Source organism: Panthera tigris, chromosome A1 (assembly GCF_018350195.1).
Source record: "Panthera tigris isolate Pti1 chromosome A1, P.tigris_Pti1_mat1.1, whole genome shotgun sequence".
NCBI classification, from domain to species: Eukaryota; Metazoa; Chordata; class Mammalia; order Carnivora; family Felidae; genus Panthera; species Panthera tigris.
Genome location: NC_056660.1, coordinates 151,538,529 through 151,564,989, shown reverse-complemented (window position 1 = coordinate 151,564,989; position 26,461 = coordinate 151,538,529). Strand labels below are relative to the sequence as shown.

General features: G+C 35.9%; 1 long non-coding RNA gene across 1 annotated transcript in view; it reads left to right on the top strand.

The window, feature by feature from the left end:
* The first annotated feature begins 4,769 nt into the window (after positions 1-4,769).
* Positions 4,770-26,461, top strand: part of LOC122231463 — a 279,324-nt gene continuing 257,632 nt past the window's right edge. The window contains exon 1 of the long non-coding RNA XR_006208725.1: positions 4,770-4,893. This is a non-coding gene — a long non-coding RNA (uncharacterized LOC122231463). The remainder of the gene's footprint in view (positions 4,894-26,461) is intronic.

Below are 26,461 nucleotides of genomic sequence, written 5' to 3'. Positions count from 1 at the left end.
AATAATGATCTAAATGATTTTCAACCCACCTCCTGTCAACCGTATTAGAACGTGGGATCAGTGTATACCCTTCTATTTTGTTCACGATGATTTGTTGTAGAACGTTGCCAATGGCTTCTTGGTAGCAAAGACCTGCATTCTGACCTGTACGTCTACCGATCTTAGAAAAAGAAACAAGGTTAGTTTGATTTGGTTTGATCTCAGTGATCCTTGAAGTGATTATCTTTTTTTTCCCCTTAAGTTCTCATGACCTAAATATTTAAAAATCACTTTCAGAATTTTGTCTGTATAATGTCAAACTTGGCTTTTTCTTCCAAGATCTACATTTTTGAAGATGAATAAAACACCTGCTTATCTCCTGAGTAGCACCTGGATACCCTGACTCTGTGGTCTCTTTGAATTCCCCAAGGATAGATTGACTTTCACATCTGCAATTGTTAAATAAGTTGCTTTTCCCAGAGAACTTTAGAGATGCATTTCATTTTGGCAAGATGTTGTTCCTTAGATTTACATACATTTTAAATGGCATGGTGCTTTCTTACCATGTCTTTGCATTTTTCATTTCCTGATTCAATACTTATTTTGCATTTCCCAGTAGAAGATCATTCTCCTTGATAGAGATCATTAAGGCACCTTTGTTCTTGCTTTGTTCTGACAATAACACCCTTATCTCCTGAGATTATCCTTTAACCTCCTAGCTGAATTTTCTATGCCATATTCTACATTTGTACCAAATTGGGGGAATATGTGGGTTTTTTTTAACTTTCCTTGTTAAAATAATTTAAGAATGCAGGAATGCTGAAAAAATAGCACACGTATTTAACCTTTATCCAGTTTCCCTGAGTGGTAATCCTCTCCCCATCCCCTTTCTTAAACTGTTTTTGAGAGTATGTGCAAGTATGCTATCTCTTTACATCTAAATGCTTCTGTTTGTATTTCTAAAAAACAAAACAAAACAAAACAAAAAACTGAATAGAAAAGACCAAGAATATTCTCTTATACAACAAGAGTATAGTTATATATGAGGGAACTGGCATTGATACTAATAGGGTTCAGGATATACTACCACAAAAAAAAGACACCTTGGCATATTTAATACTTTAAGCTGAAGGAGTTTGAGAAAATGGCAGAAGCAGGAGGATAACTGACCTCTCCATCCTCAGCCTTCTTCCCTGAAAGGGGATAAATCACCCCTGTGAAAGCATCCTTCCAGTACCAGGAGGAGGGAAGACATTCTTATCACCAGAGACAAGAAATTAACAAATCTTGTTAAACTAGCCATTGTTTTCCTAAAACTTCTTCACCAGCACTACCCCTAGCCCAAAGCCCATTGTTTTGTCAATTCTCCATAAATTTATGGTTTCTTTACCTTAAAGGTATGAAAGCTTCCTGCTCTGGTCACTTCTTTGGATCTCATTCCCTTGTGAAGGCTCTCATGTACATGTAAAGATACATTAAAATCTATGTGCTTTTCTCCTGTTAATCTTTTTAAATTTAATTTTCAGACCTAGCCAGCAACCCTAAGAGGATGGAGGAAAACTTTTTCCTCACCTACATACAATCCAATATTATTATAGTACAAATATATAATAAATAATAGTAAAGAACTTATTCAAATATTGCCTGTTTTTCTAGTAATGCTTATAACAAATTATCTTTTTTTTTCTGGTCTAGGATCTCATATTGTATTTGGTTGCCGTATCTCTTTAATCTCCCTTCTTCTGGAACATTTTCCAGTCTTCCTTTGCCTTTCATGACCTTGATGTTTTTGAGGACTGCAGACTAGTTATATAGTAGTTTGTCTCTCAATTTTGGTTTGTCTGATATTTCTTCATTATTAGATTCAGGTTATGCATTTTTAGCAGGAATACCACAGAAGTGATGTTGTATCCTTCTCAGGAGGCGCTTTTACTGCCATTACTGGTGAATTAACTTTGATCATTTGGTTAAGGTGGTGTCTGCCAGGTTTCTCCCATAAAGTTACTGTTTCCCCCTTCATAATTAATAAGTATCTTGTGGAGAGATACTTTGAGACTTTGTAAATATCCTGTCTCATCAAATATTCACCCTTTAGTTTAGTATCCATGGATGATTTTGCCTGAAACAAATAGTATCACAATGATTATTTCCATAGTAAATGTCTAATTTGGTAACTTTTTTCTGTATTCATTAGCTGGTATTTTTATATAAGGAAGAGATTTCATTTCCCCCTTTCAATTATTTACTTAATAATTAGGATGACCTCATGGATCCTTATATTTCATTTAATTCAATGAGTTATATGCTGTTACTATCATTATTTTGATGCACAATTTGTCTCAGTTTGGCCAGTTGGAGACCATCAAACTGTGTGTGTGTGTGTGTGTGTGTGTGTGTGTGTGTGTGTGTGTGTATTTTGACATGTCCTTATTTGGAGGCAACACACAATTTCTTTCTTTCTGGACTCAAAGATATTCCAAGAACATTCTGTATTTTCCCAGTCCCAACCCTGGCATCATCTAATCAGCCAAGAAACTCAGTTTCCTTTTAATATACAATGATGTTTAAAAATCAAAGTATGGGTACTAGGTGTGGTCATTGCTATTGGAGTGTTGTTGCCTCTAGGTTGTTGTTGTTGTTTTTTCCCAGAAGACACAGCACACCACACACATACATGCATATATAGACACAGTTATATCTATTTCATTATCTGTCTATATCTATTTATATTGATAGCTCCAGTTTGAAATCAACATGAGAGTTCCTTCCTTTCCACAGTTGTACCTCTCTTCTCAAACAATAAGAAAACTGGCTGGTTATCCGTATTTTGATATGTCAGAGAAGGCCAGCTTTTCTACTTAAATTCTGACAAGAGTTTTCAGTTTAAAATTTTTTTTTTAACGTTTATTTATTTTTGAGACAGAGAGAGACAGAGCATGAACGGGGGAGGGTCAGAGAGAGGGAGACACAGAATCCGAAACAGGCTCCAGGCTCTGAGCTGTCAGCACAGAGCCCGACGCGGGGCTCGAACTCAGAGACCGTGAAATCATGACCTGAGCTGAAGTCGGACGCTCAACCGACCAAGCCACCCAGGTACCCCAAGAGTTTTAGTTTTAAATTAAATCATTGAGAATAGGGCAGAATAAAGAAGTTCTAATATTTTGGAGACAATTATTGAGAACACAGAATTTCCTGTACATTTCCCCGCTCTCCTTTAATATATTGCCTCCCCCTCCCACCCCCCCCCCCCGACCAACTCACTCCCTGCCATATTCTTTACCCATTAGGTTTTTTAAACATTCACATACTGGGATTTTCTTGAAGATTATCTTCAGATAGTGGTCTTACTTTACCACTGAGGGTCTTTGCCTCCTGAATAGCTGGTTTGAGTCTTTGCATTCCATATGTTGTGAAGTCAGCAGTAATGTACCATGGGCAATGAGAGCACCCAGACCAGGCACAAGTAATAAGAAGAGATATGTTTGTGAATAATTTTAAAACAATAATAAAACCAAATAAAATCAGTCTCATTTATAATTTATAATCATGCATCAACAAATTTAAACATTTTTAGTGATAAAATACTCTTCCATGCTGGGGTGGAATGTTTCTGTCTTTAAAAAAAAATTTTTTTTAATGTTTATTTATTTTGAAGAAGAGAGAGACACAGAGTGTGAGTGTGGGAGGGACAGAGAGAGACACACACACAGAATCCAAAGCAGGCTACAGGCTCTTAGCTGTCAGCACAGAGCCCGACGTAGGGCTCGAACCCACCAACTGGGAGATCATGACCTGAGCTGAAGTCTGGCGCTTAACTGACTGAGCCCCTTGAAATGTTCCTATCTTGTCCCACTGGTGTATCACTGGAGGTTTGTCTAATTGATTCAACTGATACTTCATGAATGCATAGCTATACTCTGCCATTGTTACTATGTTCTATTTGGTTTCTAACATTTCATATTTATTTAAACTTTCTAGTGTAAAATTCATTTCTTTTTTTTAGATTGATCACACTTAATGCAGTAGATACATTGCTACAATTATTATTTCTCAAATGTGAATGATGAACTGATCCTTTTTAAAAGGCGAAGACATTCTCATAATTCATTTGGATATACATCCTTGAACCCTAGTTTAAGAAAGAATTACTTAAGAAATCCATGTTTAGTGTTTGAAAACAGTTTATTTAGTTGATTGTGAATGATCATCACAAGGAAGTTCTTGATAGCTGGTTAGGTTTTTTTGTTTTTGTTTTTGTTTTTTTAGTTAACCATCACAATGATAATACTATATAAAAATGGTTCTGATGGACCTTCTGATTCTTCAGAATACATTCTCACATCCCAGTTGGAGCAACCCCGGGCTAGAGTTTTAAATTGTCTTTCTGTGTCATTCAAAGAAACATCTCGCACGTATTTTTTTTTGGTAGAGATGCTTTGGATTTGAGAACACCTGCAGCAGTCTGAAACATGTTTTCTCCAGCATTGTGCTTTAATCTTTTATAGATATCAGACATTCTCAAAGATTCTGTGATATATTAGTTTTACTGATCAAACACCATTTATACCTCTGTCTTGAGTGGTGTCAATCTGAATGGAAGACATGTCAGCTTTGGTTAGCATCCTTAAATTACTCTTTTAAAATTAACAAGAGTCCATAAAAAGAGATTGGGTCATGATAGAAACCATTGTAGAATAAGTGATATGATTATTAAAGTTTTGGAAAAGATGCACTCAACTAACGGTAAGAAGTGAGTCCTGGTTATGTCTTCCCTCTCACTGTAGGAAAGCACTATGTGAAGAATATCTAGAGTCTGTCTTCCAGACAGAAGACAAATTTCAGGTAGAAGATTTCTTTCTATACCAAAAATTGGAGAACTGACATTCAAAAAGGATTAGCTGAATTCCCACAAATGTAAGTTTTTTTCTTCGTTACGCATTTATGAAAATAGAATTCTCTGAAACAATCTGGGATCCTTAGCTGTCTTTTTGCAATAAGAGAAGTGAATGATTGTTCTATTTATTGCTAAAAACATATTAATTAGGGCTTTGTTAAACAGTTTGAGAATTTATTTACTTTGATTTTGGTTAGAGATAGAGCTTAACTTGAATATCTATCTAAAATGGCTGTGTACGGTGTAAATTCTTCATAGAATTTAATGTTAAAAAAGAGTTTACAACAATTGTTTGGATGCCAGTAGAGGTTGTAAAACAAAGAATCTGTACTAATTCTGATCAATACTTTTTTTACTTAGTAGCAACCTACATGTTTTACTGCCTGAAGACCTGGGTTCTAAATCTAATTCTCCTATTAACAAGCTTTGTGGGACTGAGGAATTTATTTAACCTCTCTCAAACTCCACTTAGTTGTGTAAAATAAAAATGCAAGTGTTTCCTCAGGCCATCTCACAATAATATTGAGAGATCAAATGAGATTAATGCATTTGAAAGTGCTTTGTAATTTACAAGGCACTGTATAAATTTGTTTTATTTCTATCATTGCACATACAAAATATTTTGTAGCTCCGTCTATATTTGAATTCACTACCTCCTAAAAATGATTATCTGTAACATTGTTTCTTGAACAAGAGTATGCATCAGAATCACCTGGAGGACTTGTTAAAACAATTTGCTGTGCTCAGTCAGCCCCAGTGTTTTTGATTAGATAGATTTGGAGTGGGGGCTGAGAGTTTGCATTTCCAACAGGTTCCCAGGAGATATTGCAATTGCTGGTCCAGGGACTACACTTTACAGACCACTAATCTAGAAATCAAGGCTGTGCTTTCCCATATATAACAAAAACCTAACAAATAATATTAAAAAGAGTGAAAATACATGATGTTTGCCTTGTTAAGTACTTTTGTTACACTTTTCTTCTTGAGTTTTATCTCCATTTCCAGTAAAATAATAGCCCCATTGAATCAGACTCAGAAATGTTAATAATATATGATAATCTGCAGCTTGCTTTATGCTGTGACTTCTTAGTTCTGATCATGAGACCATTCTCAGTTGAGTAGATTCCCTGGCTGAGAGTGTTTGTCCCAATAGTTCCTGCCATCTGAACACAGTAGTGAGACTGTAAATATGCACTTTACTTCTTTGTGTGCATGTGAATTTTTAAATGAAAAAAGTCATAAAACACTCAGTCTTTTCCTAAAATTCATACGCTTTCCAAAAGAGGTGATTTAAGCCATAGTAGAGGAGAATGGCAGAACTTTATGACTCAAATATGGTTTCCCTGCCCATATTGAAAGAATACATATGTGGTGAATTAAGTTACTTTCAGAATATCTTGCTTTTTCACACTTTGGGGAGGCCATGCATATCTTAATAAGTCTCTGATTATGGTAAGTGTCTCTGAAAATAAACTTGCCAATAGAATAGAAATTATTAATGAAGAAAATTTTGATGATGAATGAGAGTGAAATATACCTGAGTTTACTCAAGGTGGAATAGGAGCATGTTGAAGGATCTACTTAGATTATGTAAGTTTCATTGACCTTAAAGTTAATTTAGATGTGTTGTGTGTATGTTCCATAAAATGATCCTAAATGTACTGAGAGCAAATGAGTTGGATAGTAACTTTTGTTTAAGTTTTCTATTTTAAAACCAGATTCTAAGATCAAGGCTTTCAGGAAGTTGGCTAAATTGGATGATTTCTTTTTTCCTTTCTGTATGTATTGTTTTACCAGGGACAGATTCCTTCTTAAATTAGACTAGTTCTTTTCATACAGTGTCTTCAGGAAGTATAGTTGGACCAAATGGCAAGAAATATCAGCCAGAGAGTTTATGCATGTTGAAATGTATGGCTAAAAGAAAATACATTTTGGCTATTTTTGTGGCCTTGAAGGAAAATATCCCTTCCGGTTCTCTACCCTTAGCATGAATCATCAAAGGAAGCTGAAACAAGTGATGGTCAAAAATATTACAAATGTGCACAGAGTATGTGATTGTCTCTTGAAGGCTATGGCAAAGTTGTCTGGCACTTCCAGAGTGCATGGCCACCTTAGACAAACCTTATGAAAACACTCGGAGCATAAAAAATCACCTATTTGAAACAAACATTGTGTAAATTTGAAGTGATTTTGACTTCATTTCAGAAATTATGTTTCTTAGACAAGAGGCCCAGGTTATTGTAATTTGGGCAGTACAGAGACCCAGCTTTGTTTTTGAGAAATCTCAGATGGCAGAGATTAGAATCTGCTAACTCATCTTTGTTAAGTCATTTTTGATATTCTAATAGAGTATAACTATGCTACCTTAATCTAGGGAGTGGTCACTCTACTATAGCAATAGATTGCAATTTGAATTTCAAATGATAAAATTCATTCCTCAAAGATTCTCTCTCCCCATTACCAATTTATGAAATTGAAACTTGGTTATTATAGCTCGAAACCCATAATATCCCCAGATTTCTGGGGTAGAAAAACTACCCCTTGTTCTAAGGCACTCAACTTAATGAAGGTCTGCAGGTGAAAAATCAAGAAATATATTGAAACCAGGGGAATGAGCCATATTTAGAATGCCAAGCAGATTTACACAAAAGGTACAAACCCAAGAATCCCTGCAGAGTTACAGAGGAGGAGAATCTGGCCTGTGGCTCTGGTTAGAAAGCAAAACATGAAACAGAGAAACAAGTATCATCTGCTGTGCGATAATGAAGAAAGAAGTTATGTAATGTCAGCTAAAGACTGTTTTTATTGTTCTCACTTAGACATTGGGTCCAAGATTCTCAATCTGTTCTTGAATATTTTTTAAAAGCAGGTAATTACGAAGGACTCGTGACCCCTTGTTAACAAAGTTAACAAGAGATCTAACAGACATCAATCTTTCCTGGTGGATTCTTGTTTGAATAGAAAATCAGACTTGAAGTTGAGTTTCACTTAATTTCTTTACCTGACTTTGTAAAACATTTGTAGCATCTCTTGGCACCAATCTGATGCTTAAATATCTTTGTTTTTTTCTTTTCCACAAAGAAATGGTTTCTTTCTATATGTGTGATTAGATATTATATCTTATGACATATCATTTGAAATCTCACAGTTTGAGCATATGTCTGCTATTCCTCTTCTTAGAGACTCCTTCTTTTCCAAGTAATTTCTTTTAAAATTTGGATTACATGTACTATTGCCTGGTTGACAGACTAAATGAGTTCGAAGGCATGTTTCTTGATTACTACATAAAGATGGATAAAGGTAAATGATTCATGCATTTGTATTCCGTGTTTGATGATAAATTTCAAAGGCCCATTTTCTGCTTCCCTTTCTTTACACTCGTGATGATCACCATCAACTTTCTGAACTTAGAATTAACCTGGGCAATTCTTTAGGGGAATCAGAGCTACCATTGATTACATCATAGCCTTACGTTTAGGGCCTTACGTTCAATTACTTTATTGGTAAAATTTTGCTTTAACTCTTTCATGGTTACTTTACATTTAAAATTTAGTAGATGCTTGTGGAAAACAAAGAAAGTTCAAAAGTTTATATTAAAAACTCCTACTGTCACTAGCCTCAGATTTTGCCTTTGGTTCATTAATATTCTAAACATCTTTTACATCAAATGTAAATGGGCTTCATTATGTCTATTCTGAATTGACTCTGTAATTTCCATTTCTATTTTTCTGTCTACACTAAATTGGGTTGATATATACACCTCCCATTCTCCTTCACATTTAAAATAAATTCCCTAATTGCAAAACTTAAAATTAGGCCTGTCCTATTTTTTTATTTAAAATGTCAGATTCCTGAGAAGACACTGGCCTAATGGACCTGTTAGTAATCACTCAATCAATCAATACAAGTTTTCTCCTGTTTTTATTGTGTCAGTTTAGTTCAGAGTATTAGAACTTCTCCCCTTCTTTGAGGTTGGGTAGCCCTTCTAGGGTGTTCAGTATTGATCTGGGCTTTATTCACTTTCTTCTTGTGGCATTTGAGAAGGACCACCAAGTAGCAATTAGATCGCAATCCCTCAATTGTGGTTAGAACAGATTAGGTGTTCACCAATTACTATTCTGACAATAATTCTCAGAGGGTGGGCCTCATCTTGTGAGGTTTTTTTCAGGTCCTGCCAATCATTGTCAGGCGCTTTTAAATAGAAACACTTTTCAACACTTCAGAAGTTCCTGAAAAAAAAAATACATTTTTCTTTTGTTGTCTCTTTAGGTTTTTCACGGCTAACTACTGCCAAGATGTATAAATGGAATAGTTCAGCAAAGAGAATTTATCTGAGGTTTGAAAAGTCTCCTGCCTCATGATAATTTTTTCTCATTTTGTGATTGAGTTGGGACGTAGAATACAAGATGGGGAAGCAAAGGATCTCTTTTAGCTGATGCACTTGAACCACCAGAGAGCAGTTGATTCCTTAAGACAACCTCCGTGACTGTCTTATGGCTTGAGACCCAGAAACTCAAAACATTTTGGGAAAGGGGATTTAGACCTGCTGAGATTGAGTATGAATGTCTGGAATTCTTATGAACAGATCATACCTGGCTTCCATAATTTATAGAAATGAAAAAGCAAAATGAGTTCTGGAATAAGTTCCCTATTTTGGAATTGGCAAAGAACTGAGGCTATCGTATTAATATCTGTGAAGGGTAGGGTAAAGAACTAGTCCTAATTTGGAGAGGCTTTTCTGGTTTAGCACTGAAAGCCCCTTGTTCTGGGAACCTCCCTCTGTCCAGGGCAAACAGAACAGTTGGTTACCCAGAAAGGGATATGGGCATAATGGAGCCACTTTTTATTCTCTTTCTTTCATTGGGCTTTCTTTGAAGTAAGTGTTCAGATATGTGCATTAAGCATTCACTATCATTATTGGAGTACAGATGTGCATGTTATATATCCCTTTTTTTCAACTGATTTTTAAAAATGATTTGGGAGATGTATCACTGAAAAAGAGAGGAAGTCCAGAATATCCCAAACCATGGAATCCAACAGCCACTTTCATGGACGAAATGGAAGAGTTCCCTTCATAGGAAATTTTTAGAAGGTAGATCAAGGCATACTTAAACAGAGGATCATGGATATTTCCACACTCAAGCTTAGACTGATAATTATTTTTGTTTAAATCAGTGTTCTATAATCTGCCTTGATACTGGGCAAAGGCAGGTGTGAATTTGTCTTGAGAAATCCACCCAGTGAATAGTCCACCTTGGGAGTTCATCTTATATGTCTGTTGACATGGATGATATGTAGCTATGTTTACAAAAGTTGGCGTATGTGCAGAAACCAAGATGGGAATTTAAATCTCTCTGGAATTTTGCTTAGATCAATTTAATAAAATATTCATGAAGATACATTTTCTGTCGAGCTTCTGATTGGGTTGAATTGAGTTGATGCAGTGTACTGTTTTAATGCCAGAGGAACTGAGCAATCAATATTGGGAAGTACTAGAGCAATGATATTCAAGGTCCAAATAGTTAGAACAAGTGAAACTTGCTTAAGATGGTGTCTTATGTTATGTTATAGTTGGCCTCCAAACTCATTATGCTGTTTCTAAGAGAAGGAGAATTTTCAAATACCTATGGTAAAGGTGAAGAAAAAAGAAATGGAGGGAGTTGAAGCAGAAAGATTCTTTAGTACAGTAGACTGATTATGTTATTTCCATACACTAACTCATTCCGTCTATTTAATTTTTATTTTACATTAGCCTTGGCCATCAATAAATTAAAAATTAGTAGTGACTCAAGTAATGCAAAGGCATAACAAAAACCAGTTTCAACTAAGTGCCATAACAAAAATATCAAATTTGGGGTGCCTGGGTGGCTCAGTCGGTTAAGCTTCTGGGTCTTGATTTCAGCTCAGGTTGTGATCTCATGGTTCATAGGTTCAAGCCCTGCGTTGGGCTCTGTGCTAACAGTGCAGAACTTGTTTGGGATTTGGACTATCTCCCTCTATCTCTGCTCCCCCCACTTGCTTGCACGTGTTCTCTCTCTCTCTCTCTCTCTCTCTCTCTCTCTCAAAATAAATAAAAAAAAAATTAAAATTTGATTAGTGCTGTAAAAGAGGCCATAATTCCAGTTGATGGAATTAGGAAAGGTTTTACTGAAGATGTAACTGATGAGATAGATCCTGAAGGGCAGGTAGAATATGAATTGGAAGATAGAATATTTTGGCCAAAGGGAACGATATTAGGAAAAATCCTGGTTTAGAAGAGCACAAGTAAGGATAGACAACCCAATTTTCCCAATTGTAGGATAAAGGTAAGAGAGAACTGATATACAAAATTAGAAACATGGGCTAGGTTTATAGTGCAGAAAATTCTGAGTGACAGAATGAAGATGTGATTTAGTAGGCAATGGGAGAAATCAGATAGGTTTTAAGTAAGAAAATTGTGTAATTGGTATCTTGATTAAAAATTAATCTGGTAGAGGTATGAAGAATGCATTGGGTAGGGAAAGACTCCTTGTCTTTCATGTCTTTGCAACATACTGTCTAATGAATCCTAAATGAAACCTTAAATACATCTTTGCCAGCAGTCAGCTCTGTTTGTAGCTAAGACCCATGGTAGTTTTATATTTTCTACCTCTATCTATGTTTGTGATGATGTTGGAACTCTTGGTTAAAGAACTGTATTGGAAAGGATAGTTAAGTCCGTGCAGTAACAAATATATCCTATAATTGCAGTGCTTTAACAAAGCCTGATGAAGGGCAGCGGAGTTTCTTCCTTATGCAGTGACACAGAGATCCAGGTTCACTCCATTTTTATTCCTCCACCATCTCAACATATGGCCTCCAAGGAGGCAACCAAAGGGAAAAAGAGAGATTTAGAAGAAGCACTGTGCTAGAAACTGCCTCAATAAGTTTAACTGCTTGATAAGTGTCACTTCTGTTTATACTCCTTTGGACGCAATAAGTAGTCATACAGTTTTAATGTAAGTGTAAGGGAGGCTGGGAAATTTAAAGAACTATATGGATATTTGTGTTCTGGCACAATCCAACCTTCCAGTCATGAAATATCCCCTTGCCACTTTCATTCGTAGAACAAACTCAACCCTTCTCCAAGGAGATGGATCTAAAATTTATTCAGTCACTGAATCTAATTTATAGTCCAGGAACCCTGAATTCATGATAGCCTCTGAATTAGGTCTAATTGTGTCTTCACTTTTTCCAGAGTTTCATGAACTTGAAAGACAAATTATATCTGCTCTCCTCCACAAACACAACAATGGAATTCTCATATTAGGAAAGGGGAAGGATTGGAAACAGCTCACAGTCCTTGGGTAGCAACAAATGTGAAATCCCTGCACAGATAAGGTGAAGGTCCCTACCTTGAGGAGGTGAGGGATGGGCAGAGAATGGGTGAGGGGGTTCCTTAATTAGGTCATAATTCTGCTCTATTTCTTTGTCTGTTGTTCTCATTGGTCACATGTGAAGTGGATGCTAAGAAATGTGCCATCTTTGACTTAGCACCTTTTTCTCAGCACATTTCCTGCTCTTGGAAGGCTGGTGGCCCAAGAGTTGTCTTAAATTTTGAGAAGATGCATGATTTTTCAACCAGTCATGTGGTTTCTTAGGCAATGCAGTTGTTTTACAAACTTAGTGGGTTTCAAATCTATGTTTCCAGTAAGTTTCATGTACTGGAAGCACACCCCAAATTCTTTTTTAGATAGTGTCCTTTAACCTGCTAAATGTTTTTTATCCTAATACCTTTTTCTCTCTCAATTTGATTGTGGCTACCTTAAAGCTATTTGGCTTGAATTAAAGGGCTGTATCCTTAATTTTATTTTTGCAATGAGTCATTTTATTAACTCATAATTTTTACTGTATCATAAATTAGAGGCTGTACATGTGTCCCGATACAGGTTTTAGAAGAGACATGGGTTGGAATCATCTACGTCTATGATTCTCAATGCCTTCCAAGGAAGATGGTAAATATCTGGATGTGTCTTTGATTTTTATGACTAGAGGGATGAGTGGTACGTGTGCTACTGGCATTTAGTAAATAGAGGGCAGGGATGCTGCTAAAAGTTCCATAATGCCCTGGGCAACCCCACTCAACAAATGATTATCTGACCAAAAATGTCAAGAGTGTCAAGGTTGAGAACACTACTTCCCAACACACACGGACATATTCCAGAACCTCCACCTTTGGTTAGTCCAGAATTTTTCAACAGTTTCTAGATAGAATGGCAGAACCATTCATCTTTTTCATATTTCTTTGCAGTTTCCAGGATTAATATTCTGGGAGATAAAACCATTAAGTGATAGTTTACCATTTTGCAAGAACCCAGTCCAGCTATACTTATTTCATATATTTTGATATAGATATATTGTATGTGTCCCTACCACAATTCTAAACCCATACCAGTACTTAACATTATTTCAGAATAAGCTATTACTAGTGGTTTTTGCCATTAAAGGGTAGCTTCTCCATTATGTCAACGTTCAGCTTATCCTTTGGAACGAATACAAAATCTAAAAACTTGGCCAAGTATAATCTTTGTGAAGGATGAAAATCTTAATGGCAAAATGCTAGAAATATAATTGACTGAATTTAATAGTGATTATAGGTAAAAGTAAGTAACAAAGAAAAATTACTATAGTTTTCATGAAAGGTTAATGTTAAAATTGTATTCCTGGGAAGTAAGTGACTTTGGGACATGTTGTTCTCTCGAGACATGGTTTAGAGCAACTCATCATTAATCAGTATTTTCTTTAAGAAGAACTAATGTTGTGGAAAGTTAACCTCATCTTATTTTTTTACTTTTATTTTATAAGTTTAATGTTTATTATTTATTTTTGAGAGAGATAGAGCACAAGTGGGGGAGGGACAGAAAGAGAGGGGGACACAAAATCTGAAGCAGGCTCCAGGCTCCAAGCTGTCAGCACAGAGCCCAGTGTGGGTCTTAAACTCACAAACTGTGAGATCAAGACCTGAGCTAAAGTCAGACACTTAACCAACTGAGCCACCCATGCACTCTGAAAGTTAACTTCATTTTAGAGTGTATTTAGTACTTAGTGAAAAAGATAAGAAACAGGCTATAAAATGAATTGTTTTCTATTAATAAGCTATTGCTTAAAATTACTAGTCTTATCTGCAAAAAATATGTGTATGTATGTATGTATGTATGTATTTATTAATGCATTACAGGATTTTAGTGTTCTCATCCATTATCAATACTTCCCCCCATTTTTGTTATGTCTTTTTCCTTCTGGTGCTTATCTTATCTGTAGAGAGAAGGAATGTTTGAAGAAAATGCCCTTGGAATAATATGTTTGCTCCCCAAAGCATGTCTTCATAATAATCATAAATTTACATTGCTCAAAAAAAAATCTATGGTGCAGGTGAGAGGGGGTTCATTTACAATCTGCTACATTTCCTGTACTCCCTATATATTATTTCCAGTTTGCCAGTTTTGATAGTTTTAGATTTGAGGCACATGGATTATCACTTATTTTGAATGATATGTTCATTTTTATAGAGAAAGAAAAGCAGCCAGAAATTATAGAAATTGTTCTATTTCTTATGAGAATGTCACAAGTAGAATGCCAGATTGTTCACCTTGTCCCTTGCCCTAACATCAAACTGTTCTATTCTGTGTCTTTTTTGTAGTTATGAGTAATACCCCAAATATTTTACAGCACAGTGATGAGTCACAAAGTAAGGAACTATAAATACTCTTGTTCTCCAGAAACAATGAAGCTATCTATTCTTTCACATTCACCCACCTCATGTGCTGTTTCATTTAAGGTTAAGCTTTAAAAGAAAAAAAAACACTTTCCCTACTTTAAACATTTAATCTCCAAGTTATGTTTTCTAGTAAAGGGTTTTATTTTATCTAATGCTTCATACATGTATCTAAATCTAGCTTATTATGTACTGCTTGCTACACCTAATCATACACTCAGGTCTGAATTACTCCACTCCTATTTAAAGAAAAAGAACAAAAAATAAGAATGGCAGATGTGTTCATAATTAATATCCTACTGGGTTAATCAGCAGATCCCTGGGAATGCTCTGAGACTTTTGATGCATTCAGAAAATCACTGCCTTGATCTATAGACCTCTCTTTCAGCACAGACATGGAATTGTTAGAGTTTGGGGAAGATGTGATCTTTGCAAACAAAGTAGTAAATAACAAGTCACAAATGTATTTCTTTGAATAACCTAATTCCATGCTTGATTTTGAGTATTTCACTGAGACATTCATTTACGTTTAACATTTATAGCGAGTACTATGTACAAGTGTTGAAGTTTACTAATATTGAATTCAATATTTCTTGTAGGCAATTCAAACAATTTGAAGTAAAGCTCTTCTAAAACTAAATACAAACAGGATAGGCTTTTCTTTTGAAATAGGTATTTCAGAATTGTTGACTTATGGAATACTTCCGAATGTGAGGATAGAAACGGCATGGTAATTCAATTAAGAAGAGGAAGAAGGGGGATGGGTGATTTATAGGAAAAATTCAAAGTCTTCACAGTGGGAAAACCCTGATTGAAAGCTCATTCTCCTTTTGTGTGACTCCCCCAATTACCTAACAGCTCTGCTCTTCAGTTACCTCATCTACAAATGTGGAAATCTGTCTGAGGGTTTCAGGTGTTAAATAAGATGGACTACTATTTAGGACGTTAAAAAATGCTAAATTTGTAAGTTCGGTTTCATAGGGAACATGGAACTCTCATTGTAAAAACACTGTACTATATAAAAAGCTAAGTTTTAGTTATATTGTGGTTTGCATTTCAGTTTGGGAGTTAATGTATTCAGGTATGTGCCTGGCATATGGTGGGTAATCAACAAATACTGAATGAGAAAATGCTGGTTTAAACAGAAATCTTGGGATTTAACTAGGAATTTAGCAAAAAGGGGGGAAAAAAAGGAACAGAATGGTAAGACGTTCATCAGCTCTCTCTTGACCATCTCTAATCTCTAGATTTTGGATTTGTGAAGTATTTCCTGCAAGCTGAAGGATATAATACATGATCATTTTAGGTGTATCACTCCTTGATAATTGTTTCAAGTACTTTCATTTTGTGTTTGATTTGTCAAGGGGTTACCTTGTCCACAACCTAGTTTTTCCATTGAAAGTGATGTTAACAGGGGTGCCTGGGTGGCTCAAGTCAGTTGAGCATCTGACTCTTGATTTTGACTCAGGTCATGATCTCAGGGTTCACGGGTTGGAGCCCCACATTGGGCTCTGTGCTGACAGTGCATAGCCTGCTTGGGATTCTCTCTTTCTTCCTTTCTCTCTGCTCCTCCCCTTCCTCTCTCAGAATAGATGGATAAATTTAAAAAAAAAGTAATGTTAACAGTTTTTCTGAGCCAGAGAACTTATAACATCTCAATCTCTGAGGGGAATCAGGAGTATGGGAAGGTGAAGGGTTAGGCTTATACTCTGCCATGTTTGGGGATGAAGCATGGCACTAGGTGTCCCAATGTGTTACCTGACAAGTATCCCCATGCCAGAGGGAGTCAGACATTAAATAACAAATAAAAAACATCATGACAGATTGGAAGAGATTGAAGAGGAAAGCAAAACGGGTTATGTTTTAGTACTTTAGTATTTTAAGCTGCATTTCCCTCCATTTTTTTTTTTTAATAAGAAGCTCCACATCTTCATTTTGCACTGGTCTTGCGAATGATGCAGCTCATGCCGGTATATGTGGCTGAATCTTAAGAAACAGTGATTTAGCCTGATCTGCCTTTGTCTTTCTCTTAGGCTGTATCTAGTAGAACTCATCTTCCTCACACTGCCTTTCAACCTCACTGACCTCCTATCTGCTTCTTCAACATGTTTCTTTCTGTTTCTTACTTCAGAAACTTTATGCTTGCCGGTGCTTCCTCCCAGTTTAGTTTCATCTCTCTTGTCCTTTATTTCTCAGCCAGAGAATCACTTCTTCAGACGACCCCCCCTCAGCACTATAATTAAAGGGGCCTCTCTCCTACACAAGTTCTTTTCTCTTATACCTCCCTCTTTTGTTGCCTGTGTAAAACTTTAACTACTATCTGTAATTTCTTTATTGATCATTTTTGCTCAATCAAATGTAAAATTCCATGAAGAGACTGTCACGTTTGTATCATTCAAAATGATATACAAATGGCTAGAAAAGTTGGTAGTGCATAGGTGCACAATAATTCCTTGTTCAATAAATAATGTGCTATTCATCCATCCTAAAAATATATGAAAGATCTACTCTGGCAAAAGACTAAGATTTGAATAGGGTATTAATATGGCTCTTCTAGGAACTTCTAATCTAGTCAGGGAAATGGAAGCAGGTATACAACTAAAAGTAGTATATAATAGCTTGAATGGTCAAAATTAATGTTAATTAATTAAAATCAATGTTATGAAATGCCATTATTTCTTATGTGGCAACAGAATACAGTGGTTTGGAAACACAAGACTACAGGAAATCCAGCTTCTGTATAGTTGTCCTTATAGCAAGGAAGTCAGATACTCAGGGAGAATAGCCTACAAGAATCTTAACTGGAGGGAACTCATCACAAACTTAAAGGTTCGTGGTGGTGGAATGGTAAGTGGGCTTAGTTTTCAAAAGTGCATTCTGGGAGCCAGAAGAAAACAGGTCTATTGATTTCCAAGAATGTGAATAGAGTTTCATCCTCCAAGTGTATGAAAAATAGCTGTGTTGTAAAAGGTGACTACTTATACCTAGGCCATGAATGCACATACTGTGTCAATGCTCAGCCTGGAATTCACTCTCCCAAACCTTCTTGATTCATCTCTTGATCCTGTTGTGAACTCTGCTTTGGAATTTATTTTTGTCTTCTTGGAGTAGATTTATGCTGATTATTTCTTCGATTCTGAGGCTTCTTACTATCAAAGAAGGAAGTTACCCTCAGTTACCCATAGAGCCATGGCATCCATAGGTCCACGAGTCTTGAGGTTCTGAATCTCTATCTTAGCAATACTACCAGGTTCTCTTTTGTTCTAGGACAGCAACAGGTACATACAGAAGCTGGTTAAGGCATGAAGGGGTGGACAGAAAGTGATTTTATATTACCAGGCTGGATTACAACATCCATTTTTAGCTCCAGTTGGATACAGCAGAAAAGTAACAGATTTTAGGAGGAACATCCCACAGTCTAAAATTTTGTAGTCACACAACCAGTAAACTGGGTTATGGCCACTGATTATAGGAAAACAAAATCCACATACTGTCTTTTGGTTTTAGGCATTTTCCCTAGATCAGTTTGCTTAGAAGCAGAGCCTCACCTAAGACAATGCCTAAAACTAGGAAGGAGAGTATGTGTTAGGGAGAAGTTTGTGAATGAGTGAGAGAGGAGGATAGGGAAAGGGAAAAAGCTAAGCAGAGACTTGGTTTAGGGGTCCAATGTTAGCCTGATCCCACAGGGAAGCACTGGAACATAAATTGCATCAGAGAGTCTGTCCCACCTTAAGGAAGTAGGGCTTTTGCAACCACATTAGCCACTCACTTATTCAGAGTCACCCAAAGGGAGGTGTTTCTCTCAGGTACCTTTAGTTTGGTGATCTCAAGATCCTGTGGGGTTATCTTTCTGAGGAGGTTGAAGATATGAGCTAACAGCAGCAGGTAAAAGAATAAATATATTTCTGACAGGGCCACCAATAATGTCTTCAGTGGACTCGCAGCTGGTAGAAGTAGATCTAGATGCAGGTAGGTGATTGCACCAGAGAATAGAGTCCTAACCTCTGGTAGTCCTCTTTCAGAAGAGCCAGAACACAAGACAGAAATAGAACAAGGGAAATACCCATATTAATTTCCACAAAGAAGACAAAGAAAACAAGCTAATGGGCTTGGACAGGTGGATGTTGGAAAACTTTAAGACCCATAGATATTTTAGATTTAGATTTGTAGGTACTAACTACAATGCCTCAAGGACAAAGAGGGTAGTGAGAAATTAAGAAAAGGGACTGAGACATTCACAAGAATAATCCTCAGTTATTCATTCATGTATTTGAGCATAAATTTATAGAGTCAAAAATCTGAAATTGCTGTGATCCCATGGCATCACATGGCACATGACTGTGAGCAGGTAATGTAGGTGTGATTTTCATCTTACTGCACACACTATTCATCACTTTCATGTATATCATGAAATTTAAAATCTCTTTGAATGGAAAAACTGTGAGAAGATACACACAGGCTAAGTTCACTACTGAGAAGAACAAAAGGAGTTGGTTTCAGAAAATTTTGGCTCTAAGTGAACTGTGTAAAACATTTAATATTTTTAAAATCACCACCTATTGGGTGAAGAACAGGATGTTTCTTTGTAGCAGCTATTCAAACCAACCATTTGAGAAATGGCTGCATTAGAACTTTCTGAAAAAGAAAAATCATCATAAACAGAGGAAAAAGTTGAAAGGATGGGCCAGAAGAACAATCATCATTTGATCATTTAATAATAGCCTTGACCAGTGTTTGTAATACTGAACACACTGAAGGCATTGTGCTTTTGAAAGAGGATACGTTTGGACTCAGATACAGTTGGTTTTTAAATTGCAGCTTGGCTAGTTGTGTGTATGTATGACTTTGGGTAAGTTACTTAAGCTCTCTGAGCTCATTTTCCTCATCTGTTCAATGGCCCTTGACAAGATTTTATGAGGATTATGAAGTGACATAAACACAGTACCTGACATCTAGTCAGACATTGTTAGAACTCTTTCTTTCACTCCCCAATACTTGAGGTCTTATCTCTATGGTCCACAAGGTATGTGCCATCTTTGCTCTAAATCAGTTATTTCGTATCTGCTGGTGGCAGAAGGTATACTGACTGTAGCCTCCATCTTGGAATTGGTAGTCACCAATCAAGTGGAGGATGAGTAAGTCTAGATTTTTTAGTACTCTGATGGTATGTGGGTGACTGACCAAATGAGGGAGCAAGTTGATCAAGGACTCCCAAAGGTTAAGGATATAGTAAAAAGCACTATGATTCCCAATGAAAGAACTCATCAAATATCCCTGGATTCATACTTAATACATTCTTTAAGCACATAATAGAATCATAATGTTAAATTAAAAAAAAATAGACTTACATGTTTTACAGAGTGTTTTTTTTCCCTTGAAGTTTAAAGTATATATGACATAAACTCTAATTATACTTTGCCATTTACATGCAATCTTTAACAATTTATTTCCAGTATTTAATACAAGGTCCTTAATATTATATTTTTCCTTCATAATTGAACCACAGTTGACTGGGTTTAAATCTAATAAGAGCCTGATTGGGGTTAAAGATGTACCATAATGGGAATGACTAATGATTTCATCTTTGTTTCATCTGTATTAAGCTTATGAGACCTATGATTTTATCACCATTATCAGCATTCTCAATGTTCATTTTCCACTCATTTTGGCAAAATAATAAGGGCAAAGAGCAAAAAACATTCAAATAATTACATAAAGCCTGCTCTTACAGACAAAGATGGCATGACTGCCCAAACAGAACTCTTGGCTGTCAGGCGGTGCCACCACACATTAGTGCAAAATGTTCGTTGATCTGCTGATGTATGAAAGTCTGGATTTGGCATACAAAAGGCACTTTGGAGTGTCGATGTATAATGCATGAAAGTGTTGGCTGTTCAGAAGCTGAAAATATGAGAGTCAGGGACAGCCTGTATGTACATGAACAAAGAAAAGGAGACAGATATAGTAAGCCATGGCTGACTTTGTCCTTTAGGTGTTAAGGAGGACTTTCAAGTAGAGGTGTGTTTGAGTGCAGTCCTTAGAGGTGAATGGACTTGGGTCCGGGATTGGCCCTCATTCTAACTATGTGCTCATCTTGGAAACGTTGAAGAACATGGCGTGTTCAGGAAGTCTGAGCACAGAACATAAGAGTGTGGGAAGAGACAGAAGGAAGTTAGTTTGGAAACGGAGTTCGAAGAGCCCTGCATGCTATGTCAAGGAGAGAACCCTACTTTATTTTAGAGGTCAAAAGGTCTTTTTATGGTTTTGAAAATGAATTGAAAAGTCAAGTGATTTTGATAAAAATCCAGATTCTATGCTTTTCTTAAGAAAGAAAAACACTGAGCCTCCATTCCTGTGAGGCATTATGTGGCTGGAACAGGTTAGCTGTTGCCTTTTTTATGTAGGGCTTCTGTTCTCCATATTTTTTCTTCCTCTTGTTAGGGTTCTTTCATCTGGGCTTGGCATGCATTAAAATGTATGGTCCCTGAATGTAATGGGGACCATCAGAGGTTTTAAAGGAAAAAAATAATGAGAGAAATCCACTTAACATTTTATCATAATTTGGGTACTGTGTTAGGTGCTATACAGTAGAAATTTGCGTGTGGGAGCAATAAGAAGATGGTTGGCGTGGGTTTGCTAGGGACAGGATGGGGGGAGAGGGAGAGAGAGACAGAGAGAGACAGACAGTGAGATGCTTATTTAGGAATTCCAGGTGAGAGGTGGAGAAGATCTGAGTTTCCTCTGTATTTTTGTGAATTTCACAACACTAGACATATTGCCTTGCATATATATGTGTTTGGTACTCAGTAAATGCCTATTGAATTAACATATATTAACATATTGATAAACATTTAATCATTGTGTGGACTTTTTCATTCAATTTTTGGGCCCTAGTTCATCATTTACTAAATACAAGTAAGGAAATAGAATTCAATGATGGCTCCAAATAGAGACTAAAATTAAAGAAATTTTTGAAATTATCTTCAGTGTTTGATGTGGTACAGGCTGATATGTTACAGAATATTTGGTTGCTAGTTCTATGCTGATTTTTTTCCATTTTTTAAAATAAAATTTATTGTCTAATTGGTTTCCATACAACACCCAGTGCTCATCCCGAAAGATGCCCTCTTCAGTGCCCATCACCTACCCTCCCCACCCTCCCACACCCCATCAACCCTCAGTTCTCAGTTTTTAAGAGTTTCTTATGCTTTGGTTCTCTCCCACTTTAACCTCTTTTTTTTTTCCTTCCCCTCCCCAATGGGTTTCTGTTAAGTTTCTCAGGATCCACATAAGAGTGAAAACATATGGTATCTGTCTTTCTCTGTATGGCTTATTTCACTTAGCGTAACACTCTCCAGTTCCATACACGTTGCTACAAAGGGCCGTATTTCATTCTTTCTCATTGCCACGTAGTACTCCATTGTGTATATACACCACAATTTCTTTATCCATTCATCAGTTGATGGACATTTAGGCTCTTTCCACAATTTGGCTATTGTTGAGAGTGCTGCTATAAACATTGGGGTACAAGTGACCCTATGCATCAGCACTCCTGTATCCCTTGGGTAAATTCCTAGCAGTGCTATTGCTGGGTCATAGGGTAGGTCTATTTTTAATTTTCTGAGGAACCTCCACACTGTTTTCCAGAGTGGCTGCACCAGTTTGCATTCCCACCAACAGTGCAAGAGGATTCCCTTTTCTCCACATCCTCTCCAGCATCTATAGTCTCCTGATTTGTTCATTTTAGCCACTCTGACTGGCGTGAGGTGATATCTGAGTGTGGTTTTGATTTGTATTTCCCTGATGAGGAGCGATGAGCATCTTTTCATATGGCTGTTGGCCACCCGGATGTCTTCTTTAGAGAAGTGTCTATTCATGTTTTCTGCCCATTTCTTTACTGGATTATTTGTTTTTTGGGTGTGGATTTTGGTGAGCTCTTTATAGATTTTGGATACTAGCCCTTTGTCCGATATGTCATTTGCAAATATCTTTTCTCATTCCGTTGGTTGCCTTTTAGTTTTGTTGATTGTTTCCTTTTCTGTGCAGAAGCTTTTTATCTTCATGAGGTCCCAATAGTTCATTTTTGCTTTCATCCCCTTGCCTTTGGGGATGTGTCAAGTAAGAAATTGCTGTGGCAATTCTCTCTGAGGTCAGAGAGGTCGTTTACTGCTTTCTTCTCTAGGGTTTTGATGGTTTCCTGTCTCACATTCAGGTCTTTTATCCATTTTGAGTTTATTTTTGTGAGTGGTGTGAGAAAGTGGTCTAGTTTCATTCTTCTGCATGTTGCTGTCCAGTTCTCCCAGCACCATTTGTTAAAGAGACTGTCTTTTTTCCATTGGATGTTCTTTCCTGCTTTGTCAAAGATTAGTTGGGCATACATGTGGGTCCAATTCTGGAGTCTCTATTCTATTCCCTTGGTCTATGTGTCTGTTTTTGTGCCAATACCATGCTGTCTTGATGATGACAGTTTTTTAGTAGAGGCTAAAGTCTGGGATTGTGATGCCTCCTGCTTTGGTCTTTTTCTTCAAAATTACTTTGGCTATTCGGGGCCTTTTGTGGTTCCATATGAATTTTAGGATTGCTTGTTCTAGCTTCGAGAAGAATGCTAGTGCAATTTTGATTGGGATTGCATTGAATGTGTAGATCCCTTTGGGTAGTATTGACATTTTAACAATATTTATTCTTCCAACCCATGAGCATGGAATGTTCTTCCATTTCTTTATATCTTCTTCAATTACCTTCATAAGCTTTCTATAGTTTTCAGCATACAGATCTTTTACATCTTTGGTTAGATTTATTCCTAGGTATTTTATGCTTCTTGGTGCAATTGTGAATGGGATCAGTTTCTTTATTTGTCTTTCTGTTGCTTCATTATTAGTGTATAAGAATGCAACTGATTTCGGTACATTGATTTTGTATCCTGCAACTTTGCTGAATTCATGTATCAGTTCTAGCAGACTTTTGGTGGAGTCTATCGGATTTTCCATGTATAATATCATGTCATCTGCAAAAAGCGAAAGCTTGACTTCATATTTGCCAATTTTGATGCCTTTGATTTCCTTTTGTTGTCTGATTGCTGATTCTATGCTGATTTTGGACAATATTACCTTTACAATCAATTGTATTGAATATATGAGGATCAATAAAACCATTCACTTTACACTAATACTTTTAATTGTTTTATAAAATATTGAGTGGATTCAAAGAAATATTTATAAAATATAGGTAACTTAAATATCATTATGCAAAGAATGCTTATGTACGGATCACAAAATTACAAAATGGAACATTATTCCTTTGAAATCTTTTGTGTACCTTTTTCTGAATCCAATCCATTCCCATATAACTCAGAGACAATCACTAAATTTGTGTTTATCATTTGTTTGCCTTTATGTTTTTAACCATATGTTTCTAATAGTAAGCCATATATTGCATGCTTTTGCAAGTTATCTTTAACTTTCCATAAATAGAACAATATGTATTCAGGGATTTGCTTTTTCACTTAATGTTAAGTTTCAGAGATTCAGACACTGATGCAGGTAAATGTAATTAATACATGTAAAGGTAATTAATTGACTTTATAGTGGTCTCCAGCATTCCATTGTATGATCACACCTTTATTTATTTATTAGATATTTAATGAGCATTTGCTTTTATAAGCAGTGCTATTATGAATGTTCTCCTGGTACGTATATGTAAGTGTTTCTTTAGAGTTTAAACTGAGAAATGGAATTTCTGGATCAAAAGAAATGTGTGCATTCAAATTTGCTAGATTAGCTCAAACCATTTTCCAGAGTAGTTTGCCAGTTTACACAATGACCAGAGTGTAAATATTTGTTTACATAACATGTTTGCCAAGACTTGGTGTTGTCAGACATAATTTTTTTTTTTAACCAATCTAGTGGATATATAATGCTTACCTTATTGTAGACTTAATTTACATTTTCCTGAAAAATAATGCCAGTTATTTCTTTTTCATTTGTTTGGATTTCCTTTTTTTATGAAGTACTTGTTCAATCCTTTGCTCATTTTCTCTTCTCTGTGTTCTTATTTATTAGATGTTTTTTGGAGATTCTGTATCCTTGTCCTTCAGTATATATGTTGAAAACGTTTTCACTTTTTCTCTGGCTGCTGTCATTTCTTGAACAAATTGCTTAATTTGAACAGGTTCAATTTTTTTTCCTTCCTTCTTTCCTTCGTTCCTTCCTTCCTTCCTTCCTTCCTTCCTTCCTTCCTTCCCTTTCCTTCCCTTTCCTTTCCTTCTCTTTTCCTTTCTTTTCTTCTTTCTTTTCTTTCTTTTCTTCCTCCCTCCCTCTTTTTCTGTTCTTTCTGTTCTTTCTTTCTTTCTTTCTTTCTTTCTTTCTTTCTTTCACGTGGTTCAATTTTCAATCCTAGCACTTTTTGTATGTGGTCCTTGCTGTGTTTACAAAATAGTGTTCTATACTGTTTTATAAAACTTTTATAGTTTTGGTTTCCATATTTAGATCTGGGTTGATTTTTGTGAAGGGTATTAGGGAAAACTCAGTTTTGTTTGTGTTTCCCATATGGGTAACCAGTTGTCCCACTATTTGTTGTAAATGCCATATTTATACCATTGATCTGAAATGTCATTTTTGTCATAAATCAAGTTTCCTTGAATCTGTGGATTTTTTTGGGGGGGATTTGTTGTTTGATTGAACTATTTTTACTCTCTAGAAATACCGCACTGTCTTAAATTTAATAAATTAAAAATAATTCTTGATACTTGGTAGGAGTTACATGCCAACTTCTTCTCTTAGCAGGTTTTGGTCCTTTGCTTTTCTCCTATTAATCACCTTTCAAGTTACATTTAAAAACTTATTTAGAGACTGTTTAGAATTTTATTGGTAAATTTGGGGAGATTTGGAATTTATGTTATCAAATTCTCCAACTTATGTACATCTCTCTATTTATTTAAATCTTGTTTAATATTTAATAAAATGTATAACTTTCTCTATAAAATTTTTACAGATTTTTGCTAGATTTACTTTTTAGACCATATATTTTTATAAAACATTAATATTTTATCTTTATTTTTATTTAACATTTTTTTAATGTTTATTTATTTTTGAGACAGAGAGAGAGCATGAATAGGGGAGGGGCATACAGAGTGAGAGAGACACAGAATCCAAAGAAGGCTCCAGGCTCTGAGCTCTCAGCACAGAGCTTGCTGTGGGGCTCAAACTCACAGACTGTGAGATCATGACCTGAGCCCAAATCAGATGCTTAACCTACTGAGCCACCCAGGCACCTCTTAAATAACATTTTAGAATGTTGTACATTCTAAATTTGTGCCTGAGGTATAAAAAGTATAATTGGCTTTCCTATGCTATTTTGTATCCTACAAGCTTGCTAAACTTGACTTCTAATCAATTCTAATAATATATCTATTGATTTTCTTAAGTTTTGTAGTGAAGCAGTAATATATCCATGATTAATGAAAGTTTTTATATTCTCATTTCTTTTGATTTCCTTTTCTTGCCTTACTATACTGGCCATGACTGTTAGTATAATGGTGAATAAAAGTGAAGATAATAAGTATCATTGTCTTATTCCAGATGCTGTAGGGAAAGCTTTCATTATTCCACTATTAAGAATAATGTTTACTATTTTTTCCCCCAAATACCTTTGCCCAGTCAAGGAAGTTACTATTTTTTGTGTGCTGAGAGGGTTTTTTTTTTCTTTAATCATGTGTAATTCCTGAATTACTAAACTTTTCTAAACCAATAAACACTATTATATGATTTTCCCTGTAGTCTATTAATGTAATAAATTGCAATAATTTGTTTTCAAAGGTAAAGACAACCCATACATTTCTAGGATAACCTAATATAGTC